Source organism: Physeter macrocephalus, chromosome 18 (assembly GCF_002837175.3).
Source record: "Physeter macrocephalus isolate SW-GA chromosome 18, ASM283717v5, whole genome shotgun sequence".
NCBI lineage: Eukaryota > Metazoa > Chordata > Mammalia > Artiodactyla > Physeteridae > Physeter > Physeter macrocephalus.
The window spans coordinates 95,848,863-95,854,685 of record NC_041231.1 but is presented as its reverse complement, the minus strand read 5'-3'; positions in this window follow the sequence as shown (position 1 = coordinate 95,854,685).

The following is a 5,823-nucleotide window of genomic DNA, read 5'->3' as shown; positions in this document are numbered from 1 at the left end:
GACAGATGCCTAAGAGTAAGAAATGTTCATTTTGGCCTCGGAGAGGAAAACGGGTTGGACCAGAACAAGTGCACATTGAGAAAGGCCATTGAGGAGGGACAGCACATCCTAAACCACTGCAACCCAGCGGGGCCACTGGTCCCAGTTCAGGCCTGGAGACCAGACGCCCCCAGAGCTCCACACCCGGGAAACTGCTCCCGTCCTCCTGCCCGCAGAGCTCTCTCCAGGGAAGAGCTACAATAGCAAGGGAAGCTGGGCAGCAGTGGGCCCCTCAGTCTAACCTGGATGAAAATCAAACCCGCGAAGCTCACTCCTCAGCAGGTGGCCTGTCGGACTAAGTGAGCAGGAGGTGTGAAGAGCCCAACCCAGGATCCTCGAAGAAGGGTTCAACCTCGCCAAGCCTGGAACTCCTGACTATCTCTCCAGGCCCATGTGAGGGAGGCTGCCAGGCCTCCAGCACGGCCCCCACGGCAGGGCTCCCCGAGAGAAACGGGGGTCAGCAACACAGGGCGGAGAGCCCCAAAGGTGGGCAGAGGAGACGAGACATCTAGGAGACTGGCCCAGGATGGATCAAGGTCAAGCGGTTCCCTGCTGTTCAACAGGGGAGCGGTGAGCAGTTGGTAATGAGAACTGTTCCAGCCAAGCCGAGCCGCTGGCCGGCCAGGTGCAGAATGTGAGCTGCAGTCATCTCCCTTCTTCCTTCCAGGCTGGCCCTGGGTATGATCACAGAAGAAAAGAAACATCATAGAAAATCTTGGACTTTCATACAACAAAAAGTCAGAGAATCCAAATGAAAAACAATCGGACTGGGGAAACAGCTGCAGTACATATGACTTGAAGAAAGATCAATGTCTAGAGCACACAAAGAGTTCATAGGCACAGATGAGAAATTATCAAGACTCCCGTTTGCTAATTGTATAAAAGAAAATCAGTAAGTAAACACAGATGGAAATGTTCTGCGACTGAGAGGGATCAAAGGAATGCAAATTTTAAAACCAAGAAGCCTATTAAATTAGCCAAAAAAGAGTAAGTCCCACAATTAATCAGGTTGAAGCAAGACACAGTCATATATCATCAGTAGCAATGTAAATGTTGTCTTTTAGAAAGCAGTTCAGAGCAAGCCCCCTCCATCTAGCAATAAGCCTTCTGCCGTGATTGTATCCTAAGAAAATACTTATACTTAAGTGTACAAAGGTAATCACTGCAGTTTTATAATAGTAAACAATTAGAACCAACTCGAATGTCCACAAATAATACAAAACCTAAATTAAGAGAAAACAACCTGATGGTATATTATATAATCCTTGCAAAGGATAACCGTACAGTCTAGGTTTCAAATCAGAATGTTTGTGCTGAATAGAAAAAGCAAAAGTGAAAAAAGATATATGTTAAATTGTCAAGAACTGAAAGACAACACCTAATAGTGACTTATGGACTGGGATGGTGGAATCAAAGGGAACTTTTGCTTTCATTGGTTTTCTCTTATTGTAGTAAAGTATAGACAACAGATGTTTAAAATGTAATATTTCTATCCACTGCACGGCAACTAACACCCTCTTCTGTGGAGCAGGTCGACCTTCAGTAGAACATCACACCCAGAACAGGGAAGGTGGTCCAGGCCCTCCCAAGTTTCAATGGTCCATCTGGAATTCAAACCTGCCCACAAAGGGCTGTGAAGGGCTCCTCCTACCCTGAGTACCCCCAAAGATACAACTCTTTCCTTAGTTCTTGTTTTTTTTCTTTTCCAGCCCTTAAATTCTATACTTTCCCCTCCTCTCTTTTCTTGAAATTATGTACTGAGATCCTACCACAGGCAATATACAGTGAATGCTCATTTGACCCTTCCAGCAATCCTGTAAGATAGACCTTGTCATCATCCCCATTTTACAGATGAGAAAACTGAGGATCACAGATTTAAGAAATGTGGCCTGGGACACACAACTAAGGAGCCAGGGCCAGAATTCAAACCTTAACCTCCCTGTCTTCAAAGCCCTCACTTTTAACACCCCTATTGCCTCTTCCCTTCCTCTCTGCCTATGAAACAAACAAAACAACAAAACGAAACAGTCTTAAATGTCACCTCTTCTATTTGCACTGGCTGCCAAAAAACACTATTCAATGAGTCAAGAGACATCAGTATGAACGGTTTACAAATGAACCAACAGGACAAAGTAATGCTATGCACACCAACTGGGAAAGTTGATGTGGAAGAAAAAACGAATTACCTCGAGCCTCAAATCTGCACCTGCAGGTAAAACCAAACGACATCCAAAGGATTTCTATTTGTAAATTAAAAGCAGAATGTGACCCTCGATGCTACTGCAAAGAGCAGAGCTTCTGCACTCTCCTTTCAAAAAATTATTCCATAATTAGCAGAAAGATTCCTTCCAGTGATCACACAGCCACTCCAGAAATGGATGTTGTTTGGGGCATGGTAGTAAGAAGAGGAAAAAGGGGCCGAGGAAGCGGTAAGGTACGAAACTAATAGAGATGGGGTGATAAATGACTTTAGGCACCCCTTACGACTTACTTTATAAATAAGGACACAATAATAGCTGAAAATGTAAATTCTAATTAAATACAAAACCGAACAAAGTCAAACAACAGCAAATGATGTTTGACAGAGCAAAGGTCTCTGGGGGAGGGTGGGGGGAACCGAGAGGAAGAATTACAATAAAATCTATTCATGGAACTGTGCCGAGTTAGAGATAGAAGAGGCCCGAGCGATCATTTCTTTCACCCGCTTTCTTTCCTGTAAATGGGGAAACTGAGGCCCAGCAAGGTAGAGTGGGTGGTCCATCTCACCTCGCAGCAGGGCAGTTAAAAGAAACTCGGTCTCCCCAAAACCCGCCCAACAGCTTTCTACCACACCCCACTCACGCTGTGGTGTCCTGGAAAGCTACTCCACTTGAAATCTTATTTTGAAAAAAAGGATTAAACATTCTATGAATATTAAATTCCCTTTTTAATAATTTTCGAATGCACAGGGGCACGCTGAAAAAAAGAAGCCTGGTTTTTATTTCTTTTGGAAAACTGCACACCGCTCAGCGTTTAACCTCGTATTGAGTGAAATATTAACAGGCCATATAATGGTTTCAGTGTTCCTTCAGTAAAGCTAAACAGAATTCGAAAAACATATCCCCCAGGCCTACAGTGGAGTTTCTGGAGCACACATTAAACTCAACGCTCCGCTCAACAAGCCCGTCACTGTTAAGTAACTCATCAGAAAATAAAGAGGGAATTACCAAAGGGGAATTGCCAAGCAATTAGTTCTCTGAAGCAGATGACATACAACTGCTGTAAGGGAGGAGCTTCCCCGTTAGTCATATGTCAAAGTCAGAGCCTCCTAATCTGTAAATAAAATGCATCACATATGATTACAGCTCGGATGAAGCCTGGGGCTGCCATCCGCGTGTGCACAGAGGGTAAATCCCAAATCCTCCTGTTCTGTGTGTCTATAACGCAACACTTGCCTCTGAAGACATTTTTGTAAAAAACATCCTTGGTAATTTTCTTTCTTTTATGGAAGTATAATTGACCTACAACACTCTGTTAGATCCAAGGGCACAACAGAGTGATTTGATGGATCTACACGTTACAAAATGATCATCACTTACATTCTTCAACTGTAAGAAAGACAAACTCTTAGTTTTCCCTGGGCAGCCTAAGAGAAAAGTGATCTTTCTTCTCTATCCTTTTGACATGAGTTGGTCAAGACTCATCACTGGTCCAGTGAAGGTGAGAAAATGAGCCTGGGAGGGGCAGGGACCAGAGGTGAAGGGACAGGAGGGACAGAGGTGGGGGGGAGGGAGGGGAGGGGATACAAGCTCCGAGCTTCCCGATGGCCTCCCTAACTTGTGTGACCTCCTTTCACCCCATGTTTTGTTCTTTGAGTTGGATTGGGTGCCGCCCACCATCTATCAAACTGCAGAGAGAAATAGTTCCTATTGGCCAAACCTTGCAAACTGAGCACTGACCCAGTGAAACGCTTTCAAGAGTCAAAAGTTCATCACCTCGCTTTCAAGAGTCAGAAGTTCATCACTGGACACCAAACATTTGGAGCCCAACTTAAGCCAATCCCCTGAAACACAGATAAGCATATGCCATGGTCATCATTTTCTTCAATTAATAATTATTGAAAGTGCGTAGGAATCTCAGGGAGGAGGACAAAGAGTGAAAAAAAGGGAAACAACACAGCAAAGACAGCCTGTATGTGACCCTGAACAGACAGGCACGCCTGGAAAAGGAGAGCTCATCGTCCATGAACCTTCTCTGATCCTGACCTCTGAGAGCCGGCCGCACCTCTGCTGTGGGTCTTTAAATACTACTCCTGGGCACACCTTGCCTTACAGAAGGGGCTGAGGGCTTGAGAGACAGTGCATGGCAGCAGTTAAGAATACAGGCTGGGGGATTCCCTGATGGCACAGTGGTTAAGAATCCGCCTGCCAATGCAGGGGACACGGGTTCGAGCCCTGGTCTGGGAAGATCCCACATGCCGCGGAGCAACTAAGCCCATGTGCCACAACTACTGAAGCCGGTGCACCTACAGCCCGTGCTCCGCAACATGAGAAGCCCGCGCACCGCAACGAAGAGTAGCCTCTACTCGCCGCAACTAGAGAAAGCACACGTGCAGCAATGAAGAGCCAAAGCAGCCAAGAATAAATAAATAAAATAAATAAATATTTTAAAAAGGGTGGGGGCTTCCCTGGTGGCACAGTGGTTAAGAATCCGCCTGCCAATGCAGGGGACACGGGTTCGAGCCCTGGTCCGGGAAGATTCCATATGCCACAGAGCAACTAAGCCCGTGCGCCACAACTACTGAAGCCTGCATGCCACAACGACTGAAGCCTGCACGCCTAGAGCCTGTGCTCCACAACAAGAGAAGCCCATGTACCACAATGAAGAGTAGCCCCCGCTCACCACAGCTAGAGAAAGCCCGCGCACAGCAACGAAGACCCAATGCAGCCAAAAATAAAAAATAAATAAATTTAAAAAAAAAAAAAAAAAAAAAAAAAGAATACAGGCTAGGGTCCCAGCATGACTCTACCACTTAACAGCTGAGCAGTCTTGGGCAAGTGACTTAAGCTCTCTGTGCTTCAGTTTCCTCACCTGTGAAATGCAGATGATAGCAGTGCCTACCCCAAAGGATTGCAGTGAGGACTGAAAGAGTTAATACACAGAAAGCGTGGACTACTGATCATCTCCATATTTCCTTTCGGGTCTTGCTGGCATAATGCCTCTCACATAGTAGATGCTCATTGAATCTTTGCAGATAGCATGGTGTGCCCCCTGGAGTTGCCGAGTTGTTTTCTCCATTCCTGTCACTCCTGTCCTAACCTTCTTGTCTTTTATGAAAGATAGGTAAGTCACAGCCTCATTCTGGGCCATTTAGGGGACTACAGACGGCACATCGAAATAACTCAGGTTAAAAAAAATATCTTAAATAATCCTCAAATATTCCTTCATTATATTAAGACTGACTCCCCAATAACAGCAATATAACCAGATAATGTCCAGCTTTCTCCTTCACTTTGAGCTATGTAGTCTTTCTCCCCAGAGCCAAGGCTCACTAACTCTACATTTTCTATAAAGTATAAATGAGAAGCCAAATTGTTCAGAAAACTGTGACTAGTAGCTGGAAATATATATACATGTATATATATACACACACATATACACACCAACACACACACTCAAATAACATTTAATAAGAGTCCACACTAAAGCTATGAAACACACCCACATTAATGTGATTTATCAAAGTACAATAAATGAATTGCCACAAATGAACAATTGCTCCAGAGTCAAGTAGGTGACATAATG